This window comes from Littorina saxatilis, linkage group LG12 (genome assembly GCF_037325665.1).
Source record: "Littorina saxatilis isolate snail1 linkage group LG12, US_GU_Lsax_2.0, whole genome shotgun sequence".
Taxonomy (NCBI): Eukaryota; Metazoa; Mollusca; class Gastropoda; order Littorinimorpha; family Littorinidae; genus Littorina; species Littorina saxatilis.
In genome coordinates, this window is record NC_090256.1 from 18,722,468 (window position 1) to 18,749,888 (window position 27,421).

Below are 27,421 nucleotides of genomic sequence, written 5' to 3' on the forward strand. Positions count from 1 at the left end.
AAAAGCCCGTATACGCCTGACAAACTTATACAACAAAATCAATACCCATGCATCCAACAGATGTTATTTAATGCTGCTGAAAGCCATTGCCAACAGCATACAATGAAGAGTACAAGCCTGATTTCATAGTGCTCACACATAAAAGTACCAAACCTGACAGGGTTAATGTTGTCATCCACGAACATGGTGGGAATGATAAGTAGCATTTCCTCAAAGGCACGGCCTGCTCGTGAAAGCAAGCGTGTGCACGAACGCATATCTGTACTGGGTTTTACACACGTGTGTGTATTTGCTGAATCCCATGAACGCAGTTGTGTGTTGAAGTCAGGAAGCATCTTTGAGAATAACTGTCCTTTACATATTTAACTTGTCTAAGCATTCCGGCAAACAACAACACAAATACTGACTTAATAATACAATAGCCACACACGTACGAATGGAGAAGAGATTGTCGAGTCCTAGGAGGACAGTTATCATGGTGGGAGGGGGGGGGGGTGATTGTCCTTGGGGTTGGCTATTGTCCAGGGGGCTGTTGTCGGAGGGGGTGGGGGGGGGAGGGGTGGGGGCTTGGGGGCAATTTCTCGGGGGGCGGCTGTGTGTGTGTGGGGGACATGAGGGGCAACCTCCCACTTGGACACATGCCATAAATCAATAAACCTGCTGGTGAAGTAGTGTTCTTTTGTTTAATTTAACACACTAACACACACACACACACACACACACACACACACACACACACACACACACGTACGCACGCAAGGACACACACACACACACGCACACTCTCACACACACACACACACACGCACGCACACACACGCACACACACACACACACACGCACACACACACACACTCACACACACACACACGCACACACACTCACACACACACATACACACACACACACACCAAAAAATACAACAACAAACAGACAAACACCGGAGTGGTCTAACAAGAAAAGTAATCTCACCAATACACCATTTTAATTGTCAACCAAAAACATGGTATACACTCACCCCAGCCGCCGGAAAAATAAAATCATCACACCTGTTTTTATTGACAGCAGAATAACAGGATTAAAAACCAGCGAATTAAAATCATTCAGCAGTAGATCAGTCTGCGGGCTTTCTCCACCCAGAATTAAATGCAAGCAGTGAGAACGAAGGCCGCTCAGTGACACCTCGAAGTCTACAAAGACCGCGACAGTAGCATAGGACGCGAGTGTCACCATATATGCATAACACTGCACCAAGGGGCAGACCTTGTCTATTCGGCCTGTTTTCAACCTCACTCCAACAGTAAAGTCGCCGCTTAGCGCTAGCTCCTGTATACGTGTGCTAAGGACCAGTGCTCATAATTCAGCGTCGACATGGCCTGGAAGTTGTATAAATGTGACTAGAATATTTTGCGTGCGCCTGAGTTAGAGCGGCTATTTTCTCCTGAAGTTTGTGACAGTTTGTGACCGCTTTAGGAGTAGCTTTTTGTGGAAAGCGGATTTTTTGTTTGTTTTTATGTGTATGTGCTCTTCCTGGTTTTTCGGCTCTGACGGGAACTATATCAAGTTAAGCGGCCTCGCTTGACGCTCCGAGAAACTTGTGGCAGACACTTAACGAGGTAAGTGCGGACCTGAATTCTTTATGAATAGATGTTAAACGTATTTAATGTCAAAATGAGTCCTTGGTATTTTACCAGGTGCGTGCATAAAGACCGTTGTTTGGCGAAGGTGTAAACGGCGCAGACGGTTGGGATTATTGGATGTTTGTAAAGCTGGTACCAAGTGTCGTTTTGCTTTGCTAACCATGAGGCATAGGCCCCGGGGGGGGGGGGGGGGGGGAGAGACACAGAGAGAGGGAGAGTGAGAGAGGGAGAGTGAGAAAGAGGTCAGAAATCGTATTCGCGCAAACACAGGCCCGGTTCATAGCGAAAAGGGTGCTTGGGGGTTTGGGTAATCGAACGATCAGCACTCATCACTGATCAGTGTTCACATTGGGTTCATTACAAACACGTAATGCATCGTTCGGAAGCATCCGACTGGTATTCCAAATCAGGAAATAACTGTTCCGTTTTAACAATATATTTTTCAATACTGATCGCGGTTTGTCAGTCACAACACAAATATGAATCTGTGTTCCCACGAGCTGTTTAGCTTCGTGAAAAGAGTCAGTGTGGCCTGGCACGCAGGTAGCATTGTACCAATGTAGACAGGACTGACCTGGAGATCTGCAGTCAAATAGTCCATTTCTTCTCGAAAGGCGTTGCGGTCGACTTGGGGCAGGCGCCGGATAGTTGGGGGCATGTCTTCCTCTTGTCGGTACGACGTGGTCTCGGCTGTTTCGCAGTCATGTGTCAGCACGTAGTCGTCTCCCCTTGCAATCAGCTGTTTCTTGCCACCTTTTCTTTCACAGACGACTTTTATGAGAGCGCGGTTTCGGTTTCTGTTAAACAGTCTTGCTTTCAGTTGAACGTTCTTTGAGCAGTTTAAGGCTAGATCGTATACATCGCCTGGATCAAATTCCTCCGAACGGGAACATCCTGGCTGCTTTCTGTCGAGCGTGAGAAATTTTCAAAGAATTTATTTTCGTGGACTTGGCACTTTACAACAATGGCGCCTCGTTTTGGTGCTGGACGGCTGTTATGAATATCCCGGAAATCACGCCCGGACAGTAAGCCTCCCGTAAACCATCACAGATACTGTCAGGCTTTTACACACAGTACAAACACCCTCCCATTTGAACGCTCACCAAACGGGAACATCCTAGGTGCCCTACGTAAAGAGCGAGCAATTTTTAAAGAATTAATTTTGCAGATTGTCTCGAACACTTTTTGGACCCATCCTGAACTCAGGTCAAAAATAAGTTACTTCCCTTAAACTGGAGATAGCCGTGGATCGATGATTATCAGAATGTTTTTGGACCGTGGTGCGTTTTTGCGCTAGACCTAACTTTTAAAATCTAAATAATAAATTGACAGCTTGTTGCACAAACATTCTTTAATCATATAAGAATTCTTTTTTCATCAAGACAAGATCAGTGCAATTCGAAGTTGTGAAAGTTGGAAAAAAGAAAAGCCCGGAAGCAGGGTCACGCAAGGGTCGTAGCAGACGACGGTTTATGCGGCATATCGCCGTTCCTCTCAACAGTCAAAAGCCATCGCTAGAGTTCTTGTGAACCACAGCCGTTTGTTTCGTGTATAAAAACGTGCTATTGTAGATAAGCTCACATCGAATCGCATTCAAATGACTAACTGACGACTACATTGTGAAAAAGGGAAACTGGATCACACGGGTTCACGATGGCTCAGGGGTAAGATAAACCACGCAAAAATAAATTCTTTGAAAATTGTTCGCTCTTTACGGAGGGCACCTAGGATGTTCTCAATCGGTGAGTGTTTAAATGAAAGGGTGTTTGTACTGTGTGTCAAAGCCTGACCGTATCTGTGATGGTTTACGGGAGGCTTACTGTGCCTTTAACAAGAAAGGGATTGGGGGATGATGAGAGACAGGATTATATAGAATGTCAGGCTGAGAGGAAAAAAGAGAGTGAGCGAGAGGGAAAGAGTAAGAGAGAGAGAGGGAGAGAGAGAGAGAGGGAGAGAGAGAGAGTGTGTGAGAGAGAGTGAGAGAGAGAGTGAGAGAGAGGGGAGAGAGAGTGAGAGAGAGGGGAGAGAGTGTGAGAGAGAGGGGAGAGAGTGAGAGAGAGGGGAGAGAGAGTGAGAGAGAGAGAGGCAGACAGACAGACAGACAGACAAACAAACAGACAGAGATACAGCTACAGACAGAGACAGAGAAAGAGACAGACAAACAGACAGACACAGACAGACAGACAAACTTGAACACAGACACAGAGACAAGCACGCACATGTTTATGAGCAAATCCAATGCGAAGATACATACGGGGAGTTTGAAACGATAAAGAAGGAGGGCATAGTCTAAGGCCAACAAAAAAAAATTGTCTGTTTCTGGTCACCCGACCGACCCTAAATTTCGGCGCCGACCCTAAACTTTTTTTTCCAAACTCAAATTTTTTTTGTTTTTTTTGTGGTAAAGGACAGGGTGAGAAAATGAACAACAAAAACGTGTGAAAACGAAAGTCCGCTGACGATTTGTAAATGTGTTGAGTGTCTTGTCTCTATGTATAGTGAATCCAGTCTCTTTGCGCGATTTTTAAAGTTAGTTTTATTGGTCTACATTTGGGGTAAAAAAAAAATAAATAAATAAAAATCCCTACCTACCGACCCTATTTTTTTTTAGCCATGTTACCAGAAACAGACAATTTTTTTTGTTGGCCTAAACATGAAATAAGAGGATGACAGGCAGACTACAACACAGAATAGGCCTACACTCACTGCTCGCTCAGTGTCGAGTCGCATTTCAACAGATTAGCAACGCATGCCTGTACGCAATAAGAGAGCACGCACTGAGAGGGACGCGTAATGAAGATAACTTTCTTTTTCGCACCGGCACAGCCGTGAATTTGTTAAACACGACACTGTCCTTATGTTGTGTCAACAGTTACCACACACCCTTTGGCAACGAGGACAAACTGTCTTTGAGTGACAAACTTGAACAGCCTGTGCTGAATCTTTCAAGGCGTGTTTTTCTACCTGCTGTTCTATCTTACATGCATTCTGAAGTGACCAGACTATTTCGCTGATTACTAATAGCGTGTAAACACACACACACACACACACACACAAACACCCACGCACACACACACACACACCAAAACACACACACCCTCGCGCGCACACACACACACACACACACGCACACACACACAAACACCCAGGCGCACACACACACACACACACACACACCCACGCGCGCACACACACGGCACACACGCACACACACACACACGCACACACACACACATACACACATACACGCCCGCTCGCCCGCCCGCCCGCACACACACACACACACACACACCCATACACACCCATGGTACCTGTCATTAAAGACCCACTTCATGACAGAACACCTCCCATTATAGGTCACCTGCTTTTGCCGCGCGTACTATATAGACAGGCTTGAGTTGAGTTTAACTCTCAGGAGAGGACACTAACAATGCAATGTTGGCGCTGTTCCAGGGGTGTTCTGCCATCACAGGTAAAAGTCAACGCCTTGCGTTCTTTTTGACCTTTACACATGCAAGGACATTATCTGATGATAAATGTTGTTTAACGCCCGCACGGTTAAACCATTAACGGCATGTATCCGGGTGTTACCCCGACTTTAGATGATTTGGAAAAACAAATGACATTAGCTGCTTTCTTGGTCCCATTTAAAGGCACCTGTACTGTACTTAAGATTCGCAGAACTAGAGATTAGACAAGAGGGTTTGGTTTATACACCGGGTTTCATGTTTTGATTGCTAAGTCTTTCATATTTGACAGTGGGATGAAGAAGTGTATGTCCTGTTGATCTAGTCATTGCTGTTATCTCACACGCATCCGGAAGTCACGAGATTATCAGTGATGACGCAATGTCTTGGTGTGCCGGACCACTTTTAAATCCGCTTTCTGTTGTATCGGCTAAACTCCAAAACATGTTTACACTCCCCGTCGAGGTCAGTTGGTATGATACAATTTATCTGGTAGTACAACCCAGTAACCTTTGTTTTGAGACCCTGCATATTCAGACGTCCTTTGTTATTAGACTTGTTTGTGGGGTGGGGGAGACTTTATTAAAACAGTCTACGAATTAATCTGTGCTCTACAATTCATATTCTTCTTTTTGAAGTTCCTTAAAACAGAAGGAACACATTGGTATTATTAAAGCATTACAAACATATTAAACAACAGCAACAACAACAACAACAACAACAACAACAATAACAACAGCAACAACAACAACAACAACAACAACAACAACAACAACAACAACAACACGTCAGCTGGAGTTTACCTTGGCGTTGATACGAAGTGACATCATGTTCACTTCACGAGGAAAAAAGTCCGTATCCAGCATATAAAGCTGAGGAAATAATTATTGTTTCCTCCGGTGAAAATAATTAAAAGTATTATACAGGGTGTCTCAAAAAAATTACCCCAAAAGACATTGAAACATCAGTACCGAGAAATGGAAAAACTAATATGTAAGCTAATACGCTAATATGTACCCCAGACCAAGAAACCTACAACAACTGAAGGCAAACATTCTCAGAGAAATCCAGAACATCCCACAGGAAACATTCCCCAATGTAATGAACAATATGGCAATTAGAATGCAGTCTGTCATTGAAAAACGGGGTGGCTACATTGATCACGTGGTGTGAAGTAACAGACGATCTCAACCGAAAGCTGTGAACTGGGGACAAAACTTCTATGAATTGACTACAATATCACCCAAAAATGATTTCAATAAAATTACCGACTTGTCTGTAGTATTGAACGAAAATCGGGTACTTTTTGTTGAGACACCCTGTATATTCAATATGAAGTCCGTCTCTCGATAAGAAAAAATCATGCTATTGACTCGTGGTAATTGTAATGGTTCAGGTGGAAGGGTAGGTAAAGCGCCTGCAAAAGCGTCGAAAGAGCTGGGTTAAGTTCTAGACGTTCATTGTTAAGGAATTGTCTTTAAAATCAAAATGACATTTGACTAGCCTGTGTGTCCTTTTCAAGAAAGTAGGGAGCGAGTGTGCACAAAGTACATCAGAACGTGCACATTTATTCCAAGTGCAATATTTTGGGTGATACATGTAATACACACTCTGTCGAGGGAGAGAGAGATCTCTTCCTTTGACGAGTTGTAGTGCGCACGCACTGGACTATATCCGAAAAACCTTCGCGCTCCAGTCCCCATCTCATGTGTGACGATCGAGAAAAGTCACGAAGAAAAAGGTGTACACGAAAGGACACTTAACCGAGTAATACCAACACCAGTTTGAATTGAAATAATTTCAAACCAGCTTTCTAAAAGATTGAACAGCATCGTTTGTATTTGGTTTCACACGCGCGGGCATATTCCGAGGGAGCAGTTATTATCTGATATTTGGCTGCAAGGGAGCAGTTTTTCATTCGGAAATCTCTGTCGTATACAGTTCTTGGCAAGGAATATGGCATGAGACGAAAAAGGTTTTAACGTTGCCATCATATCTGTCTAATAACAGTGGATTCTTTATCTAGTGGTGGTGGTGGTATTGGTGGTGGTGGTGGTAGTGTGTGTGTGTGTGTGTGTCTGTGTGTGTGTGTGTGTGTGTGCGTGCGTGCGTGCGTGCGTGTGTGTGGGTACGTGCGTGTGTGTGTGTGTGTTTGTGTGTGTGTTTGTGTGTGTGGGGGGAGGGGGAGGGGTTGTGTGTGTCTGTCTCTCTGTTTGTGTGTCTATATATGCGTGTCTGTGTATGTCTATACGTCCCTGTGCGTGTCTTTGCGTCTGTGTGCGCGTGTGCGTATAAATTGGGCGAGCCTATACTTGTGGAAGCCTTGCATCTTTAAAAGGGTTGACTGGACTCGGGAAGGGAGGAAAATTAAAACGTAAGCAGGGTGGGGAAAACTGAAGGCTTGCTTTGCGTGCACGTTATCAGCTTTGTTGAAGTCAAAAAGGAAGTTTGTCGGGGTGAAACTGTTTTATCAACCAGCAAGCTTTACTTTGCCAGGCCGCACGTTTATCAGGCGTGTCTTTGACATTAGAATCTGTAACGAAACTGCTGTGTACATGTAATGACCACAACAGATATGTAACAATAATGTTTGTGTTTATCATAATGACCAGAAAAAACGGTAACGAAAAAAGCTTATCAACCTACAGTCGCCAAATTTGCAACAATAATGTGTTGTGTTTATTCTACAGTATGTACAGTATATTATTGTACCATACTAAACTTTTACCCCATAGATAAGCTACTGCACTATGCCTGCACATGCATACACCCAACACGTGCTTTCTTTGATGTACAACTTCATATAACGTCTACTTATCTCATGTGCGTGCGAGTGTGTGTGTGTGTGTGTGTGTGTGTGTGTGTGTGTGTGTGTGCGTGTGTGTGTGTGTGTGCGTGTTTGTGTGTGTGTGTGTGTTTGTGTGTGCGTGTGTGTGTGTGTGTGTGTGTGCGTGCGTGTGTGTGTGTGTGCGTGTGTGTGTGTTTGTGTGTGTGTGTGTGTGTGCAGTATGGATGTGGCGGACGTGCCTGTCTGGAGTACTTTGGGTGTTTTTACTTCGTATGTTTTATTGTTCTTATTTTTGTTGTTTAAGGTTGTTGTCATATGTTGTTTGGTTGTTTTAAGAACAGATGAACCACACTTTTCCATCCATTGTATTAATTGTATGGACAATAAATGATCCTATGCCTTATGTCTCATGCTGGGCGTTGAGATTTAATTCGCTGAACAAAACTGAGCCGGAGGACAAAATATGTCTTCGTTTCTGCATTCGTAATCATGAAACTTTGTATCATGATGATGGTAATAATTGAAAGAAATTAACACGGCGGACTAACAGAAAACGGACCAGGAACAAAGAACAACATGTAAGCCTATGGGTTGACTCTGTGTACTTAAGAAACTGTTTGAAAAACGTGCGAAGGGACCTGGTGACAGCTATACAGGTCAACGCGTGAATCCGATATGCTTGGACTAATAATGCATTCTGTACGCACACCAACCCCCGACCCTGTAATTACTGTCAGAGGGCAGGAGGTATTTATTCATGGGAGCAAAAAAAACCTCGCAAAAAGGTGTAGCATTTGAAGCGTGCGCTGAATCTTTTTTTAAAATGGTTATGTCTTCAGCTGTGAACAATGATTTCTTTTCGCGCTGTAAGGGCAACAGAAAGAGTTTGTTTGTGGTAAACGAATGAATTGGGATTAGGAATGTATTCACAAAGATAAAAGAAATCTCGCAGGTATGCAGCGTTTGAGACGTACATTGACTTAACGCTGCTGTTGTTGCTCAGTGTGGAGAGTCTGTGAACAGGGGAATAAAACGTGTTGCAACTGATGGAGAGGGGAAAGACTTGAAATCGGTGTACCCTCCTTCTCGTGTGAATGGTCGAGTTAGCCTTCACATATCTGCCAAGATGTTTGCATGGGATAACATCACCCTTCCACTTATTTGGACTCAAAAACAAAATTCTACAGCCTGGCTGCTGTCTGTTAAGAGGTTTTTTTTTAATGTTTTATTTTGTTTGTTTTCAGAATAGTTTCGTAGAATGACATTATGCAGTAGTTTCGAAATTGATTCCGCAACAAATTCTTATTCTCCACAGGAAACAAACAGTTATTCTGTTGATTTTTGGTATGTGTCCAATTGGAACAATTCTCTTTTCCCCACGTAAACCATTGGATAGATTTGTGCTAGTCTACACGATCCTTTATATGGGAACGAAGGTATCGTCAGAGAGGTTACGTTTCCAACTAACAACGCACTACGAATACGAAGTTTCGTGCCTCTGACCTGATGTACTTGTGGCTGATTTTTGTATTCAACGACTACTTTTCTTCCTTTGGGTGCGAGCTGCGTACATAATTATATACTATTGGTAAGCAAACTCCACGAAGATCTCACACTGGAATTATTGATTTTTTGCAGACGTAGATCGTTTTTCGGTGATATCGCAAACTCTCTATTTCAGGGTGTGAGATATGAGTATGTAGGTGCCACACGCACATGACAATTAGTGGATGAGTATTGAGGAGGGGAATGGGGAGGGGGGGATCGAGCTCTTCTCCTGCCTTGTTTTATCAGTAGGGCAGGAGTAGAGCTGACGCCTCCCCCTCCCCCTCCCCAATCTCACCTTGTGTCAAGTGCATGTAATACGTGACCGGCACGGTTGGCCTAGTGGTAATGCGTCCGCCCCGTGATCGGGAGGTCGTGGGTTCGAACCCCGGCCGGGTCATACCTAAGACTTTAACATTGGCAATCTAGTGGCTGCTCCGCCTGGCGTCTGGCATTATGGGGTTAGTGCTAGGACTGGTTGGTCCGGTGTCAGAATAATGTGACTGGGTGAGACATGAAGCCTGTGCTGCGACTTCTGTCTTGTGTGTGGCGCACGTTATATGTCAAAGCAGCACCGCCCTGATATGGCCCTTCGTGGTCGGCTGGGCGTTAAGCAAACAAACAAACAAACAAAAAATGTAATACGTGCTACATTTGAATCATTACTATGTTTAAGCTTTTAAAGCGGATACGAATGTGCCCGATCCGGCTCCGTGTTGTACACCACCACGCGTATTCCGCACTATTGCTAATGTCGTTGTTGAGTTTTATTTTCATGATAATAATTTATGTGAATACATTTGACACCGATTCTTCTTCATCTTCTTCTTGGCGTTCGCAGAGGTTACACGATCAGTCCAGCACTGGTGATACATATTGTCGTTTTCTCCAACTCCTGTCGACTGCCGTACAGTTTGGTCTGCAAGGGAGTTGGTGACGGCCACACTTCTTTTCGTTCCTCATCTAGTAAGGGACATCGCTGTAAGATGTGTTCCGCTGTTTGGTCTTCTTGACCGCAGGCACAGGTTGGTGATGGCGCCAGCTTGAACTTTCGGTTCATGTGAGCATTGAGCCTGTTGTGACCAGTACGCAGCCTGATTAGGTTGACTTGCTGCTCTCTGGACATTGTGTGGTAGTCATCTCTGTTTGTCCTTGGCCTCATCAATGCCTTGATGATTGTCTTCTGCTCACTAAAGCTGACACTGTTTGTAGGTTGGTCTTCCACGGCCCCTTCTTTCGCCAGCTCATCTACCCTTTCATTTCCTGGTATCCCACAGTGTGCTGGTATCCACTGGAGGACAACTCTTCTGGTTTGTCTGACCATCTGTAATGCTTTGGCCAGCTGTGGGAGTTTGTCGTTCTCTAGGGCCTGAAGGACTGAAAGGGCGTCCGAGAGGAAGACAACTTGGTAGCAAGGGTCTGCGGAGTCCTGAACCAAGGAGGCGGCCTGCATGAGAGCTTCTGCTTCACGAATAGTATGTTTTCCACTGTTTGGAACGATATTTCTTCACATTCACGCGAACATGCCTTTTCATTAAAGCAGTCATACTTGCCCGAATTCTCTCTCTCTCTCTCTCTCTCTCTCTCTCTCTCTCTCTCTCTCTCTCTCTCTCTCTCTCTCTCTCTCTCTCTCTCTCTCTCTCTCTCTCTCTCTCTCTCTCTCTCTCTGCACAAATGATTGTGTAGGTTGACCGAAGTACGTGACTAAATACACAAGTCTGCGCTTTCATAACTAAAACGATAAACAGGCAATCCCTTTCCCTCCCCTCCCCCCCCCTCCCTCCTTTTCTATTCTTCGTTTTGTAAGATGTTGTTGATGGATCTGGCCGACATTACCCATTGAAACTCATCTAGCGCGGCCCCCTATCATTCTTCTTGTGTTACTTGGGGTATGCATAGAGCTGACATCCAACCCTTTTCATACACGATATAGAGGTACAGTGTACACTATAAAAGCAAAAACTGGGCTTGGAAATTACGGTAGTTTGGTTTTTGTTTCCAGCTCTGAAGCGATGAAACATGACTTCGCATAGATTCAGAGGGTGGCGTGGACATGTTTGAAGGGTATTCATTTTGAGGTTGAAATGAACGGGTATGGCATTGTGAGAAAATCTGCCGATAAATTGTAAGTATGTTGGTTGATAGGAGAAGAAAAGACGAGATTAGGAGTACTTTGGAGGTAAAAGAGGCTAGGGTTGGTATGGTTAGTGCAGATGAGTAATGGGCCGGGGGGGGGGGGGGGGGGGGGGGGGGTGGGGGGGGGGGGGAACATGTCGGTGGCAAGCAATTTTGGCTGTGTTGGAATTTCAATATGTGTTTTCATTAGCTGGGCTAAAGGCACTGAAAGCTATGGCAAATGTTGTTCTTCTCACCTTCTGTTTCATTCTACTGCATCTTCGTCTTTTTTCCACCTGGCAAAGAACAGTTGACAGCCAAGCGTTTTAAGGCTTGAGTCTACCCCTTGTAAAAGGGATACTTTTTCTTTTACAAGTAAAATTTGTCGAAAGTTCAAGGAGTGCTGAGGTGAGAAATGACAAATAAATAGGGCTTGACGTGATCATTTCCACAATAACGACTGAAACTTGTATCAGACTTTTCCACAAAACCACCACTGTTGAAATTTCAAAAATTCCACTGTGGATTTGTTAACAAATCAATAACCAATTTACAACTCCTAAAGAAGAGCGACAGAGGAACACTGCAGAAAACACACACAAAAACTGCTGGTAAGTTGGAAAAAACGACAACTTTGTACCAACGGTTGTAACTAAATTTTAAGCATGGGCTTCTAGTCCACACATAAAAAAACGTCATTTTAAAGGCTGCCATATACGCAGCGTTCATTAATTAATTCATATTGTTTACATGTGCCAATAATGTTATAAAACTGTACCTAAGGGGATATAATAACGATTGGCTGTAGCTTTCGAACACAGAAAAAATTATTTCAGTATTGCAAAGTGGTGTTGATAGTGTCGAATGTAAATAGAACAGTCTCAAAGTGAAAGTGGATGTTTTCCGGAAATTGCGCAGGCGGAAATATACGATCTCTCACAGCACATATTCGCAAGAATAAGGCCACAGGCTTCAGCTGATAAGCTACAAGTACAACTAATTTTCTAATAGGCCTTTGTACTCACGTGTCCAGCAAAACTTTGGCGAGTTCAGTATCCCCTTTGTACTTGGTTCTCAATTTGAAGCGATGGGCCTCTGACGAAAACAATCTTTCTGTCAGCGCGACCCAGCGTTGGTGCTGCGTGGTGATAAAGCAAGGAGTCCACTTTCTCTTCTCAGCAGATTTAGTGGCCTTGACAGCTTTAGACGGGTTTACTTCTATCTTTTTTGCCATTGTACGCAACCGCGCTTTGACTGTCTCCGACGCCATCTTTGGTTTACGAAACGTCACGAAGTGACGTCAACGGTCTAAAAATAGCCCAAGTCCTGGAGAACTGTTGCTAAACAATGCAATAAAGAATTAATTATTTCTCGTAATTGGTAAGGACTTCAAACCTAAAACTTTGCAGGAAGCTTAATTTATACATCCCCGCAACGATGGGAAAAGCCCTGGAAGTAATTAAACTAATTAAATAGGACTATGTCAGCCTTTAAGTGACATCACATTTTTAAACGACGGTGTTTATTTAAGTTCGAGGTTTGCTAAGGAAAGAAAGAAAAAGAAAAATAAGCATTCAACCCTTATTTATCAGATAATGTATGAAACTTGAGTATGGGGTATCGGACTTTAACACAAGAATCACCACTGAATAAATTTGAAAAATTAGACTGACAAAATATTCGATTTTAAACTTAAATGCTTTGTTTCAATCTGTTATGAATCAATGCTCTCTTCGTTTTAAAAAGAATTTGTTACACATCAATTACGCGAGTGACCTATTTCAATTCAACTTACTGTTGTCAGTGGTAGACTCCAGCCTTAAGGTAGACATACCCAAGGGCAGAACATTAACAGTGCACGTCTGTGTAGGTGTAGGAGGATTCTATTACTCGGCAAGACATGTTGCTGTCAGTTCAGAGCTCAAGGACAAGTGCAGCCGACAACTACAACGTTAAACACCAAATAAAGAAAGAAAACCGACAACTCTAATCCTCTCAGAGATTGTCATCGCGCAGAACGGAAGATCAGGTTGACACAAGCGGATAGTATTTGTACACACGAAATCATGTTTTGCTCGCTTGGACTAAGCTGCACTTAATCGGACAATAAGACGAAGAAAGGAATATGTCCTGAGTCAGTTGTGTGTTGTCAATGTAGGGCCTACTTCTTTTTTTCTCTCTCCTTTTTAGACAACTCCTTTGGTGCGAAGGGTTGTGAATCTGACAGAGGCGGCCACCCTTGGTCTAAGTAAACATTAGTTTATTCCTTTTTACATTCACATTTAAAAGGATAAAAAAACAAACGAGTTACAATTAAAAATACGCAAGCAAATTGTATAAAGCCGGGTTTTCCCGTCTCGCATGCCCCTAATGGCTTTGCCGTGAGGGCGTCAAGCGAACATTTTCTTCTAAACAGTCACACTGCAAACCAGTAACGTAAAGCCCTTCGTACGAGAGGACATCTCCCAAATAAAGGACACTTTGTTTCTTTCCAATACAATACAATACAATACAATACAATAAACTTTATTAATCTCTAAAAGAGAAATTGCATTGCTGAGCTTTTGTGTCCGCAACAAAACACACATAAAACTTCCAAAAACAAACATTTGTTCTTTGTCATTCGTTCTGTATAAACTTGACCAAAATGCCCATGTCAGAAAAGGACACCTGCGATGAAAGGACTGTTTCTCTTGGCCTCAATGTTACCTTTACATCACTCAATACCACTTAACTGCTCCCCGGGATCTAGGAGCAGCGTTGAAATCGTCTTGTCGTCACTACCAAGGGAGTATCTTTAAAGCAGGGGCGGATCACATCATTTGTTAGGGGGGAGGGGGGTGTCCAAAATTCTTTTAGGGACCATTCGACGACGCGAAGCGTTTTAGTTGAGGGCGCGAAGCGTTCGAACCGCTCAGGGGGGTCCGGGGGCATGCTTCCCCGGAAAATGTTGATAATAACATGGGAAATGGAGCAATCTGGTGCACTCTGAGCCATGACACTTCCCCTAATACACCTTCCAAACAGTACATTTAAGAAGACAAATTTTGATAAAAACACGGACAATTGTGCACTCTGAGCGAAGAAACTTCCCGGGGATATATACTGTTCAAAAAAAGAAACGCATAGCTTGTAATATTTGGTTAATTTAGTTATATGGCTACAAGGATATCCACCAAACTGCAGAAAATGTTTATCTGGTCGTCGACCTTTCGTCCATTGCCACAAGTGAGCTCTGCACGTGACGCATGCGTTATCAGTGGCTACAATGTCAAAATTGCTCATTTGGCATGACCACTCGTCATGCTTCAGTGTAATCTCGTGAAACTCGGGGAATATTGAGCTCTCACCATGTCTTCCAAAACCCATAAAAGCGGATTGTTCGCCACAAAGAAATCAGACGACAATTCAGCGACGAAAGATGGCCCGATTGAGCAGAGAAGACCGCCAAATTGCATTGGGTCGTTTACAAGCAGGCCAAAGTGAAAGTGCAATCGCCAGGCACTTCCACGTGTCCCAGAGCACCATCAGTAGACTGTGGGTCAGGTTTCAAGCCACTGGCTCCGTTGCTGACTTGCCACGAGCGGGAAGACCAAGGGCGACAACTGCTGCTCACGACCGCTTCATACGGCTCCGCCACCTCCGGAATCGTTTCCTGTCGGCCTCATCTTCTGTCCAGGCTCTCCCCGGGCCACACCGATTATCGGACCAGACCGTGCGGAACCGCCTGCATGAAGCTGGTTTGAGAGCTCGCAGACCTCACAGAGGAGCTGTCCTCACCCGCCGCCATCGCCAGAACCGAGTGCAGTGGGGCAACCAGCACCTTCGCTGGACCGTCCGGAATCACTGGAGACACGTGTGGTTCAGCGACGAGTCCTACTTCCTGCTCCAGCGACATGATGGTCGGAGGAGGGTCTACCGGAGAGTAAACGAACGTTACGCGCCCAACTGTGTGGATGAGGCACCCGTTCATGGTGGTGGAGGCGTCATGGTGTGGGGGGCGATCAATACCGCTGGAAGGAGCACCCTGGTGCACGTCCAAGGGCGCATAACTGCCCAGCGATACGTGGAGGAAATTCTGCGCCCACACGCCCTTCCTCTTCTGGCTGACCAGGATGCCATATTCCAGCAGGACAACGCTCGCCCGCACACAGCACGACTCACCATCCAGTTCCTCACCGACCACCATGTCCAGGTGCTTCCCTGGCCATCCATGTCGCCAGACATGAACCCGATAGAACACCTCTGGGATGAATTGGACAGACGTGTGCGCAGGCGAGAAGAAGCGCCGGCAAATCACCGCGATCTATTGCAGGCACTTCAGGAGGAGTGGGACACCATCCCACAGCAAGATATCCGGCATCTGATCCAGTCCATGCCCAGAAGGTGCCGGGCAGTTGTTGCTGCTCAAGGCAGTCACACCCCCTACTGACTTGACAGCCTCGGCACCCAATCGTATTGATTGACTGATTGATTTGAAGATGCAAATGAACTGTGTGTGCATTCAACTGTGTCCATACCAAATTTCAAACAAATAATCTAAATATTGGATTTTCTGTTAATTTTTTCGAAACATAAAACAAATTTGGCAAGTAGCAACTATGCGTTTCTTTTTTTGAACAGTATAGCTCAGTTGGTAGCGCGCTGGATTTGTATTCAGTTGGCCGCTGTCAGCGTGAGTTCGATCCCAGGTTCGGCGGAAATTTATTTCATAGAGTCAACTTTGTGTGCAGACTCTCTTCGGTGTCCGAACCTCCCCCCGTGTACACTACATTGGGTGTGCACGTTAAAGATCCCACGATTGACAAAAGGGTCTTTCCTGGCAAAATTGCTTAGGCACAGTTAAGAATTGTCTACCTATACCCGTGTGACTTGGAATAATAGGCCGTGAAAGGTAAATATGCGCCGAAATGGCTGCAATCTACTGGCCGTATAAAATTTCATCTCACACGGCATCACTGCAGAGCGCCTAGAACTGTACCCACGGAATATGCGCGATATAAGACTCATTGATTGATTGATTGATTGATACTACACCTTCCAAACAGTACATTTAAGAAGACACATTTTGATAAAAACAAGAACAATTGATCGATCTGGTGCAATCTGAGCCAACAAATTACCCAAAAATTTTCCAAAACCGTCACTTAGATGACAAAGGCCGGCTCCTAGAGGGGTCCGGGGGCATGCCCCCCCCCCCCCCCCGGGAAAATGTTGATACAAAACAAGGAAAATGGAGCAATCTGGTACAATCTCAGCCATCAGTTTTTCTTTATTTTCAATTTTCATCTTTATTTTATTTGTTTTAGGCTGGGGTGGGGGGGGGGGGGGGGTTCCGGAAACCCCGGAAACTCCCCCTGGATCCGCCCCTCTAAAGACCCACTCCACTCCGCTTCACCATCTCAAATCTGGTCAGGTTTTAACAAGGGATAAGATCATAACTCCACTTAGTCTCATCCCGAAAATGAACTGCCTGATTGCCCTATGTGCACAACGGTACTTTTAAAGGAATACATTTCGTAGGAGGCACTTTTTTTTCGGAAATTGATTCATCAAAACATGCCAACTCACCAAAGCAGGGAGTCAAGGTGTTGGTATGTGACCAAGTGGAGGGGTGGTCTTATCCCATGTTGAAGCCTGACCAGATGTGAGACAGTGAGGGGTGGTCTTATCCCATGTTATAAGCCTGGCCAGATGTGAGACAGTGAGGGGTGGTCTTATCCCATGTTGAAGCCTGGCCAGATGTGAGACAGTGAAGGGTGGTCTTATCCCATGTTGAAGCCTGGCCAGATGTGAGACAGTGAAGGGTGGTCTTATCCCATGTTGAAGCCTGGCCAGATGTGAGACAGTGAGGGATGGTCTTATCCCATGTTGAAGCCTGGCCAGATGTGAGACAGTGAGCGATGGTCTTATCCCATGTTGAAGCCTGGCCAGATGTGAGACAGTGAGGGGTGGTCTTATCCCATGTTATAAGCCTGGCCAGATGTGAGACAGTGAGGGGTGGTCTTATCCCATGTTGAAGCCTGGCCAGATGTGAGACAGTGAGGGGTGGTCTTATCCCATGTTGAAGCCTGGCCAGATGTGAGACAGTGAGGGGTGGTCTTATCCCATGTTGAAGCCTGACCAGATGTGAGACAGTGAGGGGTGGTCTTATCCCATGTTGAAGCCTGGCCAGATGTGAGACAGTGAGGGGTGGTCTTATCCCATGTTGAAGCCTGGCCAGATGTGAGACAGTGAGGGGTGGTCTTATCCCATGTTGAAGCCTGGCCAGATGTGAGACAGTGAGGGGTGGTCTTATCCCATGTTGAAGCCTGGCCAGATGTGAGACAGTGAGGGGTGGTCTTATCCCATGTTGAAGCCTGGCCAGATGTGAGACAGTGAGGGGTGGTCTTATCCCATGTTGAAGCCTGGCCAGATGTGAGACAGTGAGGGGTGGTCTTATCCCATGTTGAAGCCTGGCCAGATGTGAGACAGTGAGGGGTGGTCTTATCCCATGTTGAAGCCTGGCCAGATGTGAGACAGTGAAGGGTGGTCTTATCCCATGTTGAAGCCTGGCCAGATGTGAGACAGTGAAGGGTGGTCTTATCCCATGTTGAAGCCTGGCCAGATGTGAGACAGTGAGGGGTGGTCTTATCCCATGTTGAAGCCTGGCCAGATGTGAGACAGTGAGGGGTGGTCTTATCCCATGTTGAAGCCTGGCCAGATGTGAGACAGTGAGGGGTGGTCTTATCCCATGTTGAAGCCTGGCCAGATGTGAGACAGTGAAGGGTGGTCTTATCCCATGTTGAAGCCTGGCCAGATGTGAGACAGTGAAGGGTGGTCTTATCCCATGTTGAAGCCTGGCCAGATGTGAGACAGTGAGGGGTGGTCTTATCCCATGTTGAAGCCTGGCCAGATGTGAGACAGTGAGGGGTGGTCTTATCCCATGTTGAAGCCTGGCCAGATGTGAGACAGTGAGGGGTGGTCTTATCCCATGTTGAAGCCTGGCCAGATGTGAGACAGTGAGGGGTGGTCTTATCCCATGTTGAAGCCTGGCCAGATGTGAGACAGTGAGGGGTGGTCTTATCCCATGTTGAAGCCTGGCCAGATGTGAGACAGTGAAGGGTGGTCTTATCCCATGTTGAAGCCTGGCCAGATGTGAGACAGCGAGGGGTGGTCTTATCCCATGTTGAAGCCTGGCCAGATGTGAGACAGTGAGGGGTGGTCTTATCCCATGTTGAAGCCTGGCCAGATGTGAGACAGTGAAGGGTGGTCTTATCCCATGTTGAAGCCTGGCCAGATGTGAGACAGTGAAGGGTGGTCTTATCCCATGTTGAAGCCTGGCCAGATGTGAGACAGTGAGGGGTGGTCTTATCCCATGTTGAAGCCTGGCCAGATGTGAGACAGTGAGGGGTGGTCTTATCCCATGTTGAAGCCTGGCCAGATGTGAGACAGTGAGGGGTGGTCTTATCCCATGTTGAAGCCTGGCCAGATGTGAGACAGTGAAGGGTGGTCTTATCCCATGTTGAAGCCTGGCCAGATGTGAGACAGTGAAGGGTGGTCTTATCCCATGTTGAAGCCTGGCCAGATGTGAGACAGTGAGGGGTGGTCTTATCCCATGTTGAAGCCTGACCAGATGTGAGACAGTGAGGAGAACCGTTTTCACGAGTCGGAGTGGGCCTTTAATCTGTGTCAGTCTTGGCTCGGTGTTCGTGACTTGTTCAAGCCCTCTGGGGCTGAGAGGTGAATGGTTAGGTCAGTGTGCATGTTGACAAACGAAGAGACTGAAGCATAACAGCTTGCAACAACGCACCGATTGCACCAACGATGCAAAGGGTAACGACAGGATCAAAAACACAACACACACAGAGAGTAAACGAAGGGAAACAATAATAGAAACAATTCTGAGGAATTATCTCACCCTGTCAGTCTATCTGTCTGTCTGATTGACTGTCTGTCTGTCTGGCTGGCTGGCTGGCTTGCTGGCTTGCTGCCTGCTTGTCTGTCTGCCTGTCAATTTGTCTATCACCCTCTCAGTCCCCCCCCCCTGTGTCATTGTGTTTATTTGTCTGTGTGTCTGTATTTGTGTGTGTGTGTCTGTATTTGTGTGTGTGTGTGTGTGTGTGTGTGTGTGTATGTGTGTGTGTATGTGTGTGTGCTGTTTAGTTTTAAACCAGATGTGTTACATAGAAAGGCCCTTCATTCTCCATATTCACCGAGCAGATTGATTTCATATGGTGTAGTGTCTATCTAGCAGAACAGACAACACAGACACCACCAATATTCAAATTCACAAAAGTAGGATTTCGCTCGTTCGAATCAACAACAACAAAGCAGAACAGCTGAAACTGAACACGGTTTGCATGTCATCAAACAGAACGATGAAGTTGCTATCTAAACCAGGCACTTTTTTCACATAATTATCTTGTCCTAAAATGATGCTATGCCATGCCGAATAGTGTAGATAGCAGATACTTGGACACCTTTCAGTAACTCCTGAACGCAGAGCCTTCACTTTCTCAGAGTTGTTTGCTGACACATTTTGTCAAATAGGCCTACACTCGCAGTTATAGGTTATTTGAGATATTAGGCCAAAAAAAAAAATAGGTCTGTTTACGGTAACATAGGCCCAAAAAATAGGGTCGGTAGGTCGGGATTGTTTTTTTTTTTTTTTTTTTTTTTTTTTTCCAAAAAACCATATTTTTACGTTATTTTGCAAAAAAAACAAGATTTTTTTTCTTTTTTTCCCAAATGCCAAAACAAAGTCTAGGGTCGCGCGAAAAAACTAGGGTCGGTCGGGTTACCGTAAACAGACCTATTTTTTTTTTTGGCCTTAGTTACTCTGTTATGCGACAGACCAGAACAAGTTCGAAATGTGTATGTAGGTCTTGCCGGGCCAAAAAAAGTTGTGCTTAAAGGCAGAGTAAGCCTCCCGTAAACCATCACAGATACGGTCAGGCTTTTACACACAGTACAAACACCCTTTCATTTAAACACTCACCAATTGAGAACATCCTAGGTGCCCTCCGTAAAGAGCGAACAATTTTCAAAGAATTTATTTTTGCGTGGTTTATCTTACCCCTGAGCCTTCGTGAACCCGTGTGATCCAGTTTTCCCTTTTTACAATGCAGTCGTCATAGTTAGTCATTTGAATGCGACTCGACGTGAGCTTATCTACAATAGCACGTTTTTTATGCACGAAACAACGGCTGTGGTTCACAAGAACTCTAGCGATGGCTTTTGACTGTTGAGAGGAACGGCGATTTGCACTGATAAAACCGTCGTCTGCCACGACCCTTGCGTGACCCTGCTTCTGGGCTTTTCTTTTTTTAAATTTTCACAACTTCGAATTGTTCTGATCTTGTCTTGATGAAAAACGAATTCTTTTATGATTAAAGAATGTTTGTGTAACAATTTGCTGTCAATTTATTTTTTAGATTTTAAAAGTTAGGTCTAGCGCAAAAACGAGGCGCCATTGTTCTTCGGGGCCAAGTCCACGAAAATAAATTCTTGGAAAATGTCTCACGCTCGACAGAAAGCAGCCAGGATGTTCCCGTTCGGTGAGCGTTCAAATGGAAGTATGCTTGTACTGTATTTAGACGCTCGGGGAGCTCTGTGATGGTTTACGGGAGGCTTACTGTGCCTTTAAAGAAAAATAACAGTTGCGTTCAATACTGAACATTTCATGCATATTCTCAAACTGGAATGCATAGGATAATGAGGATTTTAAGGCGAGGGTAAGTTCTAACATCTGTATCCTGTCATGTTGCGGACTGTATATGTCAGTTAACGCCTGTGAACGCTCACTGCTGACACGCATGACTGAGCGTGTCTTCTGACAGGGTCGTTTCCAGGAATGTAGTGAGCTGTTGATGTTGAAGATGTATACGTTTCGAGTGCAGTTTGTAGTTTTAATTCTTTTTAATGTCTTCTTATTTTATGTTTTTACTTTCAGTCCGACAATATAATATCTTTATTTGTTCTTTTTATTACATGCCAAACTTGTTCAGATTTAGCGGCGAAACAAACGTTGCTTTTGTTAATTTGATTATTTTTTAGATGTATGTGTTATCTGTTTTTTTCTGTATAGTTCTGTTTATTGAATATAGTAGAAGAACAAATGACCTTTCTAGGTATTTAACGTAAACGGCCTCATCTTTAAGATCTGCACTCAGATGCAATTGCATCTACCTATAGTTTTTTTTTAAATGACGGGTAGTATAGATTAATTGTAAAATACATGCTTTAGTTGTTGCTTTACACCTCAAGCATTAATAGAAAACGAAAACGCCTTGATATTAAGACGAATAAGACACTGCACTGATTCTGCAGCAATACTGATACATGCTTTAGACATAAGAAACATTAAATGAGCGTGCTGAAAACCAAGCCATCTTGACTGACCACACACACAAAAAGGAAACACACACACACACACACGCGCACAAACACACACACACGCACATGCACAAACACACACTCACTCACGCATGCACGCACACACACACACACACACACACACACACAAACACACACACACACACACACACACAAACACACGCACATGCACAAACACACACTCACTCACACACATACACACACACACACACACGCACACAAACACACACGCACATACACACATACAAAAACACACGCTCACTCACGCATGCACGCACGCACACACACACACACACAAACACAGACACACACACACAAGCACACATACACACACGCACACGCACAAACACATGCACATGCACAAACACACACTCACTCACGCATGCACACACACACACACACACACACACACACACACACACACACACACACACAAAAACACACGCACATACACACATACAAAAACACACTCACTCACGCATGCACACACACACACACACACACACACACACACACACACACACACACACAAAGGGGTCTTTGCCCGTCTCTCTAAAACAAAATGTCACGTCAGTCTATTTTGAAACAAGCTATGTAGAACAAATGCCACAGAACAGCGACGCTACCTGTAGAAACAAAGACACAGACACATCACACACAGCAAAGAGTTTGCTGGTCGAGAGGTTCAGTCATCCGGACGGACGTCTGAGGTATTGCAGTGTGAAATTGGGTTCTCCTTCGGTGCTTTTGTTACCTGCAATACTAGTCTTGGAGTACTACGTGTTCCTCATAAAGAAGGTTGGGGCATATTCCATCCCATGTATATGTCACGGTAGAGACGAAGATCTGGTAGAAACGTCGTTTCTACCGGTAGAGACGAGGATCGTGGTTTCTACCGGTAGAAACGACGATCCTCGTTTCTACCGGTAGAAACGACGTTTCTACCAGTAGAGACGACGATCGTCGTTTCTACCGGTAGAAACGACGATCGGAATAAAACGTTTGTGTGTGTGTGTGCAATGTAGGTGATTTTGTCAATTATGAACACAGTTCTATCTTACCGGAATGAACTCATTTTTAACGTTGTTTACAGAGCACGTGCATTTGTGGGAAATGTATTGAGAATGTCAGCAAATATTGTTCACCTACTACAACTGCCTTCACTGACCAGACGAAGACAGCAATCACAACTTTTTTTTCCTTCAGAGTGAACACAATTCGTGAAATATCTCTGTTAGTTTGACTTCCGAAAACAGTATTCCACAGACCTTCAACATTCTTATAGCCGGCTATTTTAATTGTTGCTAAAGATTGTTGACAATGGAACAAAAAGAAGAGTTCTACAAATTGTTAAGGCTTCACATTGATAGCCTTGATTCAACAAAAAGAGACTCGTTTACGATAACACAAGACAAGTTCACACAGGCTATATCTGCCTTGCAGTTGGATAAGGGCGAGAAGTGTGGGAATGGCGCTGGGTTTAAGTCGTGGTGTCTGAGGCACTTCAAACTGCAGAGAATCGGTGGCTAAAGCATATTGTATTGCAAAAAAGCAATTGTGCCCGTAGTGTGCAAGGAAGACCTCTCTCTCTCTCTCTCTCTCTCTCTCTCTCTCTCTCTCTCTCTCTCTCTCTCTTCTCTCTCTTCTCTCTCTTCGTTTTCTCTCTTTCTCTCTTTCTCTCTCTCTCTCTCTCTCTCTCTCTCTTCTCTCTCTCTCTTTTCTCTCTCTCTCTCTCTCTCTCTCTCTCTCTCTCTCTCTCTCTCTCTCTCTCTCTCTCTCTCCCTCTCTCTCTCTCTTCTGAAAGCTGAAGAACACCTTTAAACAGGCAGATTTGATCGATCTGAGAAATGTGCAATTTGACACTCCCCTGGAGGGGGCCTTCGTGTGCACGTACAGGGGAAAATGCAAAACCGCTAAATGCAAGTGCAAGCGAGCAGCAGTACCCTGCTTTACAAAATGTCACCCTAAATCCACCCGATCGTGTCTGAACAAAGACAGTCACTCTGGTGAGGGAGTGTACCCCTCTTCTGACAATTCTTCTAGTGCACTAAATGCAGTTCCAAACTGTCTAGTGATGAACAAGCCTTTTATGGGGGGGAGGGGGGAGGGAGCCCAATAAACATGCCAGAACTGGGCCACTGCTGGCTTTTTGCTGGCAAGTTTGGTAAAGCTGGCCATAAAAAAACCAACACTGGGCCAATTATGGTTTGCCAACAAAGGCCCAGTTATGGCCACAGGCACTCGTCACGAGCGGGTCGGGATCAAAGTGGGCGGGGCCTGTGCGCTCTCAAGACTACTACTATTACAAGGTAAAACTCTCTTCGTTGCTCTAGACCGAACGGAAGTAGTGAAGTTATCAGAAACCGAGATTGCAGCAGACGACAGACAGGTTGCGCATGTTTTCTGCGCATGTGACCCCGTGACCAGGCATAATTAAAAAGTTGTCAGCGGCGTTCGTCAGTCGATCTGTCTGTTCACCGCCAACTTTCCTATTCCTTGATTCTTCTTGCAACTTCCAGATAATGGGATGCAAACATAAATTTAGATTGTCTCATCCTTGTGATGGAGTTGGAAATCATGGATTCACCAAAGAAAATATATGGCTGATTCGGCCAGTGTGACCAGTGCATCAAGTCTTCGGATAGTTTTCGAAAACTGGAAAATCTGTTTTGTCAGGGATTGTGGTTGTGTTTCAACCACGAGCAGAGATGAGAGAATTGTTTGTTTACTGCCGATGAACTCATTCAAAGCCTGTTGTTGAACGTCACGAAACATATGACCCATGGTTTTGACCATGTTCTGCTGAAGACGCAACGGAGTCCACATTTGAAGGTGAGCGAATTTTCGAATAGATAATCCCAAACACATGTATCCCCAACCCTTCAGCAGGTTATTTGAAAGAGAGAGAGAGAGAGAGAGAGAGAGAGAGAGAGAGAGAGAGAGAGAGAGAGAGAGAGAGAGAGAGATTGGGTAGCGTGGGTATGGCAGCTCACTCATTCAAGTAGATCTCAAACTCAGTCTGTGCACCTAGTTCAGTTGTAATTTAGATCTAACGACCAGAAGCAAATGACAAGTTAGGGGATTTTATGTTTCCTCTCTCAGATTGATGTGATTTTTGAAAGCGAAGGGGAGGGGTAAATCAGTTTAAAATTGTAATTTAAAGATTCATAGCTGAATATGGAAGCAGCAATTTTCGAGTGATACCAAATACAGATTATATTTCATCAGGTTTACACATCAGTTGTCCAGTCACACAATTTCGGCTATCGGGTGTAGATCTACATTATGAATCAGAAGTTATTTGACACATAATTATTAGGGGTATTGACACTTTTGCAGGTGGAGTATTCTACATTGATGACTGATAGTGCTGGAACAGCAAATTGCAGAAGAACTTTACAAGAAGCCTCATATCCAGTGGAGCTACAGACGTGACAAAGAGACATCCGTTTACACAGCGGATGCTTGGGGAACTGCATGCAGGCCGAACACGGAAAACCCGAGGCGACATGCATGAGCAGAACTAATCTCTTGAGGAATAACAACAGAAGGTCAACTCTTCATCTCTGAGTAAGTTCAGACACCTATTCTTCAATGGTTTAATTAGGACATGTTATCAGAAAATACAAGATCATCTGTGTGTGTGTGTGTGTGTGTGTGTGTGTGTGTGTGTGTGTGTGTGTGTGTGTGTGTGTCTGTGTGTGTGTGTGTGTGCGCGCGCGTGCGTTTGTGTGCCGTGTGTGTGTGTGTGTTTGTGTTTGTGTGTGTGTGTGTGTGTTTGTGTGTGTGTGTGTGTGTGTGTTTTCTAGTGATACATTTTTATTTTACATTTTTAGTTAGAGCTTTGACTATTTACACACTTCTAGGAATTGGCTTTTAGACATGATTAATTACCTGTCTAATTACCATTTTGAGTTATGCACATGTTTGCGTTTATGCAAAACAGCTTGTCTTCAGCTAGGTTGTTCTTCTTCTTGGTTGTGGTGGTGTTTGTTTGCTTGTTTCCTCTGTTTTTAGTTTTGTTTCTTTTTTTATTTGAGAAACTCTGTGTGATAAGAGAGTGAGTGTACTACGTACAAAAGCAAAACAAATAAGTAGATGGAGAGGTGAACGAAAAAAGCTGCAGTGTTTTGGCTTAAGGACTATACGCACTAATGATATTCTGAACTGTTTGTTTCAGTAACAGTCTGATGGACAAGAACTATACAGTGGAGAGGAAGTGGATTTACCTTAGCGGCCAACTTTTTCAAGATTTATCACACAAAAATTTCAATCAGAGGGCCTCCAACATGTCAAAATGTACCGGACAGCAGGCTGATTAGCCAGTGGTCACAACAGTGCTTCAAATCAGAAAAAAAAAGTGTGGACCAGTGAGAAAAAAAAACTTAGGCCTAAGAGCAACACTGCAGTTGACGATGTTTGGAAACAAATCTACTGAGGGTTTTTTGACCGCCGACCCTTATGAACCTTAATTATGCCAAGGGATAATAATGTTCAGGCAAGTGATGAAAAGCCTCACAGTCCCGATACACATTTTCTGCAAATAAATATGACGCACTGTTCTTTCCAAAACCTGCACATCCAAGCTTATGAGTACTACCATCATGTGTTAACTTTTTCAATCAGCAGTCAAACTATCATGCTGGCAGTGAATGTGGGCTACCTCGTGCATATTTCCGACACCAACACTTTCACAAAATATGCACTTTATGATTATTGTTCACTATTATACGATCAACATGTGTGTGTGTTTTTTTAATTTTTTTTTATCTCGGCTCACCATCCAGAAATAAAACTACTCCATAAACACTCAAACACAGTCTTTTTCGGAAAATGTCTATTGAAAGACGAACGAAGAGTGTATACTTGCATGTTTCTTGAATACAAGAATGAATGCTTGCATGTTGCTGTTAAATGTGTTCGTTCAACTTTAGCAGTATGATTCCAAACAGTATGTGTTTGTGTGTGTGTCGAAAGAAGTGTTGTAATAATTTTGAATGCAGATTATTAGTTAAGTGTGTCTTTCTCTATATTGTTGTTGCTAAATTGTATTGTTGTACATTGGTATGAATTAGTAACATATGGAGGTGTTTAATGAAAGATTTAATTTGAAATAAATATATATGAAGGATCATGATATAATTACTCATGTGTGACTTCTTCAATGGTTTCGAAGTATGCACATGCAGGTATGAGATGTGGAATGATCCTGAGTATATGGCTTCTGAAAATAAAAATATAAATAAGAATGTCTTGTGATGAACACTAGAACCTGTAAACAATTAGTTACTTTGTTGAAAAAAATGTGTGCATAAAATATGCAGCAGGAGGGTATTATCTGCTTAATTTTCAATCAATTCGATTAGCATTTTGATCAACTTATAATTGCACAGATGGGTCAAGCTCGGTTGCCCTACTCTGTACTGTACACAGATGTCACTGCACTTGGTGCTCTTTGTGTGCTAGCTAACTGGGAATCTAAGCCTGCA

The 27,421-nt window shown here is 44.2% G+C and overlaps 1 protein-coding gene and 1 long non-coding RNA gene across 3 annotated transcripts in view; both read left to right on the plus strand.

The window, feature by feature from the left end:
- The first annotated feature begins 1,175 nt into the window (after positions 1 to 1,175).
- LOC138981423 (solute carrier family 28 member 3-like) overlaps positions 1,176 to 27,421 on the plus strand; it is an 83,928-nt gene continuing 57,682 nt past the window's right edge. The window contains exon 1 of the mRNA XM_070354336.1: positions 1,176 to 1,616. The gene's annotated coding sequence lies outside the window, so the exon portion shown is untranslated. The remainder of the gene's footprint in view (positions 1,617 to 27,421) is intronic.
- Positions 24,208 to 27,181, plus strand: LOC138981422 (uncharacterized). 2 transcript variants are annotated; one of them, XR_011460632.1, is made up of 3 exons: positions 24,208 to 24,764; positions 25,272 to 25,502; positions 26,113 to 27,181. It is a non-coding gene; the product is annotated as an uncharacterized lncRNA (long non-coding RNA). The 2 variants fall into 2 exon arrangements; XR_011460631.1 differs by lacking the exon at positions 24,208 to 24,764 and having other exon boundaries at positions 24,771 to 25,502.